Below are 13,235 nucleotides of genomic sequence, written 5' to 3'. Positions count from 1 at the left end.
ATATTAATCTGAAAATATATCCAGATCTGAGTATAACAGAATCTTCATTTATTTCTTTGTAAGCACTTGACAGTGGAAATGAAGTTGAGCAATTATTATAAAATGGGGCATTTTAAACTTGTTTGCATTAAATCTCTTGAAGTACTGTGTTTTATATATCTGATATTTTGGATATGGATAGGTAAGTGGCATATTTTTTAGCCTACATTTTGTCTTCTGTCATACAGAAAGGACCATATTGTTCTGCAGGAATAACCTATGAATTTTTATAATTTTTAGTCTTGAAATATTGGGGTTTACCTCTTCCCTAGTTGTCCATTAACAAGAAAATACCCATTCTGAAGCTTTTTTTCCCCCCTCAACCTCTAGTATTCATACTTAATTTTCTTAGGTTATCTTCTTTGAAGCTTTACTTCTCTCCCCAAATTTCAGTTTCTTTTCAATGTTTTCTACTGTTTTATTTATTTTGTGTACCGTGTTGGTTGAATATCTTATTAGATATTTGGGTCCATTTATAGGGCATAAGAAGCATTCATAGTTAACACGTATGATTTACGAACTAGTTCCACAGTATTGTTGAGGTTGTATATAATTGTATTCTTATCCAAGTTAAATGAAGATTTTAAAAAATTGAGTATGAATTGCTAACATCATAGAAGTAGCAGTTTCTGAACATGTGAAGAATAGGGATACAGCAGCAAGGCCTGTTAAGCCTAGGGTTTTTTAAAACAGAAAATGCAGACTCATCTAACAGTGCAGAACTACTAGAGGCTGAATTGCTTTTGTTGTTTACATGTGTGGTTAAGGTGAGGAAGTTGCCATATTGAAAGTGAAAATCTACATTTTCAAGAATTTTCTTCCTGGCAGTTCTGCAATTTTGACTAGATTAAAACAGCTAAAAAATATGAGTCAATTTCAAAGGTCATGTCTGATGTATTGCACCAGGTAAGCTTGAAAAAAATATCAATTTGAGCTCCAAGATGAAATTTAGCCTGTAATCTGGGGAAGATTGCAACTAACTGATAAATTTTGGAATTTTCTTTTAAAGGGCATTTAATGTGTGGAAACGTGTTTAAAGGCCTATTGAGTTTTTGAAGGAAGTATTTAAAAAAATGAGTAAAGTGAGTTAAAGATTTTCCTCTGTCATCACAGAAAGTCAAAAATCAAATGTTTCTGTAGTGCTTGTCTATATATCTCTACCCTAAAACCTTACTTCTGGTTCTTATTTCCAGCTTGATGGAATGTAAATAAGAGCATTGGATTGGGAGTCAGGATGTTTAATTATGTTGAGCAAGTAATGTAATGTTATGGGTCTCTTGTTTCCATTTGTGTTGTAGTAGCCAATTGCTTTACCTCCTGGGGTATTTGTGAAGATAAATCATATATAAAAATGCTTTTACTTTGGTTAAGTGACAGAGTGAATCATGCAAAGTATTATTGGCCTGCTTAAGTAGTATTTACATAAAACATATTTGAAGTGTGATGACTCCATGTGATATATACTTTTTGACTGCTAAATTTGATGGAGAAAAGTCAAACGGCATCCTGATTTGATTGATATTTCTGGTAAAGTGTTTTGGCTTTTTTTTTTTTTTTTTTTTTTTGATTGAAGGAAACCTGGCCCCTCTCCTGACTGTGACTTTGCACTCTGCTGCCTTAAAGGTCCTGAAACTGCAGCGTGCTTTTTTTGGTTGGGCTTTTAATTTTGGTTTTGATTTGTTTTAATCATATATTTAAAGTATAAGGGAGAACATCAGTCTAACTTAACAGTAGAAAGTGGATTTTGTTTTCAATGTTTTAAACTGGTACTTTAAGTTGATTTCATGAACAGGTCCTCTGAGAGAGCTATATTGTATGTGTAAATAAGCACTGGTCTTTCAATGCAAGAAATAGTTCTAGAGCTTAGATGCCTCCTGGGGAAGTCCAGCATGCCTGTTACAGTTAGATTGACATATTACGAGTAAAAAAGTGTTTTAGGAACTTGTCAAATTCTGAGGACTTCATGAGAGTAAATATAAGTAAATGAGAGTAAAAGCAAAGAAATAATGAAATTTATCATAGGTTGTTAAAACTGCCTATTTGACTAGTTGGTAATGCAAATAAATCTGTACTAACATTTTAATCTAATATTACTATTAGAAAGTAACAATGAATATATGTTTAATTATTCTGTAACAAGGTGTGCAAACTTTTAAAAATGGAAAACAATAAAAATGCATAGAATTCAGCTGAAAAAAAAGCATAAAATTCCTCTTGTTTTCCATCTTTTCTATTCCCAGATGAAGAAGTTGAAGACAGCTGTGAAAAAAAGTTAGAACAGATAATCCTTTTGTGGAAAGTATGTTTAAACAAAAGTACAGATTATATGATGACTATATATTTTTAACAAATGAAAACGATGGTATCCAAGAGAGGACAGTATGGGACTGAGTTAAGTTTATATATTTGTTGTCTCTTTCATGTTTTTCCAAAATTAAGATATAACAATCCTGGAAAGCCAGGATTTTTCTCAGAATGAGAATACCTGGTGAAAAGAATATTTATAAAAAAAAATTATTGATTTGAGAGACAAAGAGGAAGAGGTAGAGAGGGAGGGAGAGGGGAGAGAGAGGAGCATTGTTTTGTTGTTCCACTTAATTATGCATTCACTTGTTGTTTCTTGTATATGTACCCTGATGCTGGGGGTGGATGCTGTCCAACCTGCAACGTTGGGGTATCTGGACAACAGTAACCAACTGAGCTAGCCAGCCAGGGCCAGGACTATTTCCACACTAACAGGTATTTTAATTTTCTCATAGGATTTTCAAATCATGCTGTTTATTCACTTTATTTCATACTTTTTATCAAAAGTGTGGTTTCTTTTTGACCGAGGCCAAAAGTGGATACTTTTGTCTTCAAATATGGCAATAGTTGCTTTTGTTTCCCAATGTGAGGGATGTTACCTCATAGAAGGAAACTTGTGAAGAAATTGTATTGACTAACTTCTTGCAAAGTTTTATCTTCTAGATAAAAAGGTTCATCTGTTGTATGTAAACAGTATTGCTGCCTCCTTCTTGGCATAGATAAAGTGAAATAACTACTCCTGTTCAAGATTTTTTTCAAGATGCCTATCTTTAGTGATAGATTGCAGTGTTTTAAATGGGATTCCATTCAATTAGAGCTAGGAGGCCTGCTTACTGAAGATAGAGTATCTTTGCATCCACTTACATGATGACTATAACCAGGAGGCAGGGCAACCATAGGACCCACATCTTGAAGCCATAAATACTGCACTGTAGACTCATCAAAGACCCAAGTCTTCTCCCTACTGTCAGTTTTCCACTGATAACTCAGATAGTAAGTAAACTCTTTAATATGACTCCCATTAAGTCCTTAACATGTTTTGAAGAAACTGATCATCTGGACGATGATCAGATTTGAATGAGTCATTCACTCTACTGGGAATTGGGTTTGTCTTTTTATTTTTAAAATGTTTATTCTTTTCTGCTGATTATAAAGGTAAATAAATGCTCATTGAAAATTTAGCAGACATAGTACATATAATCTTAGTTATTTTAGAATTGAAAGATACTCTTTAAAATTTAATATATTGTATATAAGCTAATATAAAAAGGATTTTATTGCATATATTATTTTCTGACTTGCTGTTATTTATTATAATCTTCCTATGTCAAGATATGTTTATTTTGTTAATGGCTTCATTAATTATAGATATTGTAGATTTTAATAAATTCACGCTTGGTAGACATTTCAGTCTCTACTATTGTGTTATAAAACTCATTCTAATAACTTCTTATATATGTATATATTTTCATTCCCATGTAGGTGTTTCTGTCTGATAAATTCCTACCAATGAAATGATAGGAAATAAATAGAATTGGTAGAATTGATAGAATAAGTAGAATTTTACAGGATATGTGCCTGTAAAATTTGTTAGTTATCACAAAATTACTCAAAGTAAAACCAAAAATGTCGGTGTTTGTGCTTTCTGTCACTACCAGAACCAATAAGTAGAGACAAAGATTGAATCTTTATGGGCACTTTGTTCATGGGCCAGTGATCGTAGAAGGCTTCGGGTTATGTACTTTCAAAAATTCTCTTAATATCTCATTTCAAGCTGATTTTTTTTTTGTGAGAAAAGGTAGGTAAGGGGTTTGGAAAAAGTTTAATTGGATAAGAGTTGCAGTCCAGCAGCAATTTTCCTAGTACTTCTTTACCTGTTGATCATCAATTTTTTGTTTTAATCACCTGAGGTCCCTGCCTGGAACACTAGGACTCACATACCATCTCTGTCCCTTGCAGACCCCCTAGGGCATAAAGGTTGAATTGCTGGTTGACCTCCTGGAGTCAGGGGGTCAAGCAGTTCCTGTAATAACAACATTAATTACTTAAGCCTATCAACTAAGTTTAAAGCCTTTAACTCTTGAGTTCCCCTATTAAAAGGATAATAGTCTACATTGCCAATGTTAACAGTGTCTAGTTTCTCATATCTTATTTAACCTACTAACCTATTTAATCTTGTTCATCAGGCATTAAAATAGTCTTCCTCTGGGTATTTTTGGTAATAAGGTTGAGCATATTTTTCTTACTTTAAGCCATTTTTATGCTTCTGTAACAGCACTCCCCAACCATCTTGGCACTAGGGACCAGTCTGGTAGAAGACGGTTTTTCCATGGACCAGGCAGCGATAGGGGATGGTTTCAGGATGATTCAAGCACATCACATTCAAGTTCACCTCCCTCTGTGCACTCAGTTGTTGACCTGGGTGTTGGGGACCCCTATTCTATAAATTCCTTACTTGTGTTTCTTGCTAAATTTTCTATCCCATTTTTTAACCTTTCATTTGTTTTTTAGTGCACTTCAAATTCTTTGAAAACTGTCATATATGTCACAGATATTTTCCCAGTATATCATTTATATTTATAGTGACTTTGCCAAACATATTTATGATTTTTATATAGTAAAGTCTTTTCCATTATGATTTCTGGGATGTGAAGGTGATCTGGCTGTGACATCTGTCACCGCATTGATCGCCAGGGTTGATTTGACTGATCTGGCTAGCTAGGCGTGTGTCCCCTTGTTTCCTCACCGAGGACGATCTTCCCAACTAGAGGAGAGGACCAGTCTTCATTCAAGGGTATATGAGTAGCTGCGCTCCCCTGCTTGAACCTCCAAACAAGCTCTCAAGGTCCATTGTGATTTCTGGGTTTTATGTAAAGCTTAGAAAAATGATTGTCTTTACTCCAGCATTATAAAACTATTTTATGTTTTGTTTTTCTTAAATTCCTTTCGTGTTTTCATTTTATATATTTAAATCTGTGAGCCATATTTTTACCAGGTAGTCTTGAAGATTTATGAAGCCTTATGTGAATATGTTGATCTTTCACAAGACAAGTAATGACATCAATCTGAAAGTCTTTTGCAACATCACATTTATGAGGTTTAATGGAGGCTTTGATTTTTGAGTAATGCAACTTAGCAAAAATTGAATTCTTTTTTCCCTTTTGGGAGGCAGGTAAAGGAAACAATGAAATTGGCTTTCTTTCGTATTTTTAAAGATTTTATTTTTTAAAAGATTTTATTTATTTATTTTTAGAGAGAAGGGAGGGAGAAAAAGAGGGAGAAAAACATCAACGTGAGGTTGCCTCTTGCGTGCCCCCAACTGGGGACCCGGCCCGCAACCCAGGCATGTGTCCTGACTGGGAATCAAACCAGCTACCTTTAGGTTTGCAGGCTGGCACTCAATCCACTGAGCCACACCAGCCAGGGCCTGGCTTTCTTTTTTTAAAAGTCAAAATCATTTTATGTAAAAGTGGCTCTTACCTTTCTGCATCTCTTTCAGCCTCTACCTTCCACAACATCCGTAGGAAGTCTTGGTTGATTCTGAGGGTGATACTTTTGTTTCCCACAGCACAAAAGCCTCCTGCTGCAAGAATTTTTAAATCATGCAATATCTGAGTATTTAGTAAGGGGCACTGACTTCTTTTCCCTTCGACTGTCAAAGAAAAAGATGACAACAGCAAACAACAATAGCTGTCCTGTTAGATCTGCAAAAATACATTTTGGTGTGCTGCAGAATTTTAGTCATTAGTTTATGTGTGCCATGAGATGAAAAAGGTTGAAAATCGCTGACCTAGTGGATAATAAGCACATGTAACCTAGGTTTATTTTTTGCCAGAGTTTGGAGACTGAAATAAGGTTGACATTATAGATGATAAAAAGTATAAACTGACCCTTCACTTAAGATCAGACTATTTGGAAAGAAGAAAGCTATACAGTGGAAGCTTCTTCCCTCCCACAATTAATAGGATTGAAGACCTTATTTTCTAAAAAAGACATTTCTCACCATTTAACTCCAGAAGTATTTGTCAGAATATTTTTTGAAATGTGAATTTGTGCCATATTACTAGTTAAGCCTTACATGATTTTTTCCTGCATCACTATATTTCATCAACACCTAAATATCCTTTAATAAAAAATAAACTATGATAAATAAAACAGTCTTATTATGTAGTCATTAAAGTCCTTTTTAATAATTTTTATAAAACATTAAAAATTTTCTTAAACAGTTAAGTGGAAAAAGGAAGGTAGAAAACTTTTGACCCCAGTGCTTACCTAAAAGTTTGGAAGGACATATTCCAGGTACATTTAAGTAAAATTTGCAGCAAGTATAAACTGTACTTCCCCTATTGAGGAAGACTTAACTTCACCTATGTTTTTTGTTACCTTTGTACGAACTCTTCATTCTACCTGAAATGCCCTTCTGACTTTTAGTTGCACGTTTTACTTCTGTTCATACTCACCTTGCTTGTTGCCTAATTCTTGAAATCTGTTTTGAACCCTAAAAGATACTAATTAAAATAAAAGGGTTTAAAACAGTGCCTTATAATTGTTGCTCAGTAAATATTTGTTGAATGCATGTGAATGAATGAATGAATGAATTGGTAGAAGGGTGGGAGAGCAATATAAAGGGAGATAAAATGTAACAAGGTAATAATGAACATAGGTGGAGGTAGGAATTACAAAATGGAACCAGGAATGAGCAATTTTACTTTACACAAAGTATACACTATGAGGTTCTATATTCTTCGTGTATGTGCTGCAGTGTTTATCATTTCAGAACTGAAGTCATTTTCACCTGTCTTGTATCATATTTCTCTCTTGTCTCAGGTTTGTCAAGATATGATTGATGTATAACATTGTATTAGATTAAGGTGTGTAAGAGGGTGTATATTCTTACCAAGGCTAGATATATGAGGAAAAACTTCAATGACCTAAGCCAGTTGCTCAGGATAAGTTTAGTTACTCTAATACTAAAATCAGAAATTTCTGCATATGGTTCCCTTCCAAAGAAGGTGTTTGAAAATGTATTTAACTATGTGCTTATTAACTCTTTCAGAGAACAAGATAGTGAGTACAGTAGGGCTCGTTTATTTATTTATTTATTTATTTATTTATTTATTTATTTATTTATAGAGGGAAGGGAAGGGAGAGAGAAAGATAGGGAGAGAAAAATCGACCTGTGAGAGACACATGAATCGGTTGTCTCCCACATGTCCCCAGCTGAGGATCCGGCTCACAACCCCAGCATGTGCCCTGACTGGGAATTGAACCAGCCACCTTTCAGTTGGCAGACCTGCACTTAATCCACTGGGCCACACCAGCCAGGGCAGGGCTCTTTTTTTTAAAACTACTTTTTAACGTAGATTAGAGCCTTCACAAAATAAGGTTTAGGTTGGCGGAAAGATTAAGGCATGGGACTGTCTGTACTATACAGTTAAGAGAGTAAAATGCCTTTGGATTTAGACTAGCCTCTACTATCTTTGTTGAGATCATCGTCAATATTAATTAAGAATGCTGGTTTTCTACAGACATAAAGAGTTACCTCCTTGACTGCTAGAAGCAAGATGAAGTCGTACAGAGGCCAGCTCCAGCTGGAGACTTTCATCTTTTTGTTGAATAGATTCTCATAGGCTTTGGTAAGAGGTTGTTTTAAAGCCAGGGAGTACAGTATGTAATAGGATTCACACCACAGGGCTAATGTAGCATTAGGCATCATCAAATTTCCCTTCCTTGCTGTTGGACGCTTTTAATAGTAAGCTAGAGTGGGCAACTACTCCCCATACCTAGCTGTGGGTGAAATTGTTAGATAATAGTGGATTTCTTAAGCTTTTCTACTTCAACCCATTCATTGTGGTGGTTAGTGATTTTAGCTGCCCTAAGTCCCTGTTAAAAATAGACAGGATTAAAAAATATTCATAATTATGCTAAGTATAACAGGCAAGTTTAGGGACTGGGCTAGACCTGAAGTCAGAGCTGGAACTCATTATTATTTCTGATCCTTTAGTTCCTGATACGAGTAAATCAAATGCTTGCATGTCTTCTACTTTAGATAAATAGAATGATGAGATTGGAGATTAATAAGTGTAAATTGTGTGACTTTTTCTGACTAGTAGGTCAATTAAAATTTTTATGCTGTTATAATGACATTAAAAATAAAATTGGAGTTCTTTATCAAGGTTTTGAACTTAATACTAATTGGTAAAGTAACTCAAGGAAAAAAGTAATATAAGCCACCATTAGGCAAATTATACTAAGAAGTATGGAAGTTATACTAAGGAATAAGAAGTAAATGCTGTAGATTCAGGGGAAGGAGAGATTAGTGTGTCAGAAACAGTGGTCTATGAGAACTTCATGGAGATGGGCTGAGCCTTAAATATAGAAATCAGAAGTAAGGAGGAAAGTATTCAAGGAAGTCTGACTTGATAAAGTGAAGACATGGAGGTGGGGCTGTCCATTCTGTGTTCAGAAGCCACAAAGCAAGAAATAACTTCGACCAGATGATATGGCTCAGGAGGAGAGCTAATCAGTTTTTGCAAGCCAGACTAAAAGCCTGATGGTGGAAGCTTTTGAATGTCACCTTAAGAAATTTGACTTTATTGTACAGAATATGTCTTCTCAAGGTCAGGGGGAGACTTTTGAATGGGAAGATGTATTTGTAAATAAGTACTGTATTGTATATAACCTGCAATCAATTTTATCTTTGCCTGTATGAAGTATTTTGGGTGGTTGTGTGTATTTAGGGAGGACCAAGAAAAAAGCTGAAAAATGTGATGTGTACCAGTAATAAAACAGCATTGTATTGGTGTAGGCATAACTAGTGGAACTGAATGGAGACTATACAAACTGATTCATAAATGTATGGGACCTTATTGACAAAAAGTGGCATTTTAAATTAGAAAAATTATGGAACATTCAGTAATTGGGATATTTCTATCTCCTACCCAAAGGGAAGAAATCAAGATGCATAGATGAAACAGCTGTGTGTAAAAGGCAAAACTCTGAAAAAGTATTAGAAAATACAGGAAAAAAGATTTTATAGTCTTGGTAGTAGGAAAGACTTTGTAGCAAGATATAAAATACAGATTCTATAAAGGACACCATATTCTTTATTCTCTACCCTCTACATTTGACTGCATAAAATTAAAAAACAATCTATGAAAGAAGATATTTTTTAAAAGTTGAAACACACTAGAAGGAAACATTTGCAGTAGGTATAACAATGAATTCATTCGTGACCCAACTTAATAAAGAACTTCTGCAAATCAATAAAGATAACCCAATAGAATAGTGAAATACGAATATTAGATAATTCACAGAAAAGGAAATACGGAGTGCCAGTAAGTATTGGAAAAAAGATGCAATCCACTAAGTCATCTGGGAAATGCAGATTAAGATAAGATCTTTATTTTTCTCATGAGATGATCAGAAATTAAAAATGGTTGTTACTGTGTTGGTGAGGCAGTGGAGAAATAGGTATCCTCATATGTTGCTTGGAGGACTCTCTAACAACTTTGTTTAGAATACCAATCCCTGTTCCTCATTCTCTGCATTCAGTTTTTCCCCTTCTTGCATTATTTTCCATCATGGTACTAGCCTCCTGGCTTACAACATACTCTGCTTGTTTGTACCTTACTAAATATAAACTGTCCCTTACCAGAATACAAACTCATCAGGGGAGTCCTCCCCTGTCCCTACTGCTGTATCCCCAACACTTGGATTAATAGCTCATGGCACATAGGTATGTAATAAGTGTATGTTGAGTGAATGAAAGTAATATTTATGTTCCAGATCAAAATGAACTCATTTAAAATATTTCTATAGGGTTGTTATTGGACAAAAAATAGAGTAGAGAGGACATTTTATTATTTGTTTTTATTTATTTTAATCCTCACCCCAAATTAATGTTTATTGATTTAAGGGGGTGCACAGAGAGAAAGAAATATCCATGTGAGAAACATTGATCAGCTACCTCCCATATGTTCCCAGGCTGGGAATTGAACCTGCAACCTAGGTATGTCGCCTGACCGGGAATTGAACCCACAACCTTTTGGTATACAGAATGACACTCCTATCAACTGAGCCAACCGACCAGGGCTAGAAAGGACACTATAAAGTTTTTACTGGTTGGAATCTTGAATCCTCTTCCCTTTCTAAAATGAAATTAGTTTGAAATAGGCATTTTCATATCTTTTTGGGGAGATGAAAGTTTCAGAACCTTTGAAAAACATTATAGGAATAGGTTCTTGAAAGTTTTCTAGACGGATTCATCTTTGATCACATGTATAGTGCAGCAGCACTTTTAAGACTTGCTGACAGCCCATTGGCTGGCTTACTTTGGAATTATTGATGTGTGGGAGAATAATGCCCCTATTATTCCTCATCATGTCTAATTCTAGAAGATACAGTGATGGAAACCTTACCTTTTCCATAGTAAAATGTAGCTACTGAAGAATGATGAAGAGCACCGTCGTGTCAGGTACCATTCACTTAGGCTATACTTTAGAGGTAAAATTAATGTTAATGCTGTGTTACTAGTTTTGACAATGGGCACCTAAAGTTTTAAAATTATATTTTTGGCCGGTAACTCTCCTCTAAATACAGCTGCCAGCTGCCTACTTGTCATTTCCACTGAGATGTGATAATATCTATCTCAAATTTAACATGCCCCGAACTGATTTACCAATTTTCCTTTCCTAACTTACTGCTTTTGAAGTCTTCCTGTCTCAGTTCTTGTATTTGCTTAGGCCAGGAGTCATCCCTCATGCCCCTAATTCAATAATCAGGAAGCGCTGTTAGCTTTAGCTTCAAAATATTATGTATAACGTCTTCACCTCTCACTGTGTTCCCTGCTGCCATCCTGTTTCAAACCACCGCCATCTCTCACCAGGATTATTGTAGTAGCTTGGCAAATGGCCTTCCTGTATTTGTCTTTGCTTTCCCATAGTACTGTCTCAATAAGGCAGCAAGAGTGAGCTTTCTGTTCCTTTCTCAGAAGTCTTCTGTGACATAGTATCAGTAAAAAGCTAGTCTTAGGATCTGGAATTATTGTTTATAAAGCCCTTAAAAAGAGAAGGATTTGTGTATTTAACTAGGGTCAAAATAATAAGAGAGGAACCTCAGGGTTCCTCCAGAATTTTGAGTTCCTTGAGTAACAATGTAGACTTGGGTCACTAACTATTCTATTACCCAGGAAATCTGTTTATCTTTCTTGATTGAGTACCTAATATGTGTCAGGCAAGCACTGTACTATGTGTTGGGAATATGTAACAAGCAGGTAAATAGGCAGTTACAACACAGCATTCTACTTTTAGTAGATTAGGTAAATTACCAGTCTTTAGGACTGAGGTCAGGGAATGCTTCACAAAGAAGTGATGCATGAGCAGAGATAGGAAGCAGTGGGCACGAGAATTGGGTTGGGATAAGTGGATGGGGAGTATGCAAAACTCCAGAGTTAACAGAATGCCAGGTCTTTTAGGGCAGTAGAAAAGTTTGAGGGAAAAGAGATTTGCTGGAGAGAATATAAGATGCTAGAGATAAAACTAAAAGATATTGCTAGCCTTTCGGCATTATCCTGAAGACTACATAAAAAAGCTTACCATTTTTAAGGAATGACATGAGATTATCATTTTAGGAAGATCACTTACAGTGGCAGTTTTCAGAGTCAGTGTCCCTAGGGTGGGGCTCAGAAATGTATTTTTTTAAAAATATTTTATGTATTTAAAAAAAAATGTTTTATTTATTTTTTAGAGAGGGGAAAAGGGATCTCGCCCACAACCTGTGCATATGCCCTGACCAGGAATCGAATAGGTGACCTTTCGGTTTATAGGACAACACCCAACCTACTGGGCTGAGTCAGGGCAGCCACTTTTCTTTATATTAAAGTCCTGTCTACTTCTTGTTGCATAGAGAAAAATTTTTCCAGTTTACTCAGTTACTTAACTAGAAATCTGGTAGTTATCCTACACTCTCTCCCTTCTATAATTGGTTATTTAATTCTCTTAAAAAACAGTCTTTTATGTCTTTTCAGATTTCTCCTAACCCCTCCCTTTCTTGTTTAACCTCCATCAGTACTGGTTAAATTGAGGTGCTTATCTTTATCTAGGAATATTGCACTGATATCTTGCATCTCGCATGTCTAGGAGCCCTTTAGTTGCTTTCCTGTCTTAATATATGCTTTTTAAAAGATTCATATCTGTTCTTACAATAATCCACTCATGCTAAAATAATTGCCTTTCTTAAAACTTTCATATTCATTAACTTTTTCTGCCTTTGCTTTTTTTAAAGTCCCACGAGGTTACGGACTTTGTCTTATTCTCTACTGTATTTCCAGAGCCAAGAACAGAGCCTTGTATATTCCTGGTGCCCACTGCTGCTTTTTAAAAATCAGTTATATATATCATTTATATTTATATATTATATAATGTGTATTGTTTTATGTAATATATGTGTAATACTTTATTTCATTTTCTTCATTGATACAACACATGTCATATATCTCAAGATAAATGAATTTCTTTTTTTTTCCTTTCTCTTTTTTTTTCTTCACCCACCTCTCCCTTCTCCCACAGTCAGTCCCCACCCTCTTATCCATGTCTATGGGTCACTTACATTAGTTCCTTGACTAGACCCTTCCCCTTCTTTCCCCGCTGAATTTCTTTAGGTTTCCCTGGTCTCTGCAATGTTTTGTTTTTTAAATCTCATTTGTTCTCATCTTCCTTCTTAAGAAGGTAGAAAAAGCAATAATATGACTCATTTTGGTTTGTTTCCCTGAAGTGCTTCATGCTAGTCTCATGGCTGCCCCAGTATATATTTGGTTCTTAGAATAAACATTGTTTAGTCAGGATCTGTACACTCCCTGGAGCTTTTGTGGAAAAGCTTTATGAACTTGTTAA

General features: G+C 35.2%; 1 protein-coding gene across 4 annotated transcripts in view; it reads left to right on the top strand.

The window, feature by feature from the left end:
- Nucleotides 1-13,235, top strand: part of CCPG1 (cell cycle progression 1) — a 43,417-nt gene that overhangs the window by 2,138 nt on the left and 28,044 nt on the right. For all 4 annotated transcript variants that reach the window (XM_090270634.1, XM_090270632.1, XM_090270635.1 and 1 more), the window contains exons 2-3: nucleotides 2,280-2,338; nucleotides 2,729-2,778. The gene's annotated coding sequence lies outside the window, so the exon portion shown is untranslated. The remainder of the gene's footprint in view (nucleotides 1-2,279; nucleotides 2,339-2,728; nucleotides 2,779-13,235) is intronic.

This window comes from Furipterus horrens, unplaced genomic scaffold (assembly GCF_987537825.1).
Source record: "Furipterus horrens unplaced genomic scaffold, mFurHor1.1.pri manual_scaffold_3, whole genome shotgun sequence".
Taxonomy (NCBI): Eukaryota; Metazoa; Chordata; class Mammalia; order Chiroptera; family Furipteridae; genus Furipterus; species Furipterus horrens.
This window is presented reverse-complemented; position numbering and strand designations above follow the sequence as displayed.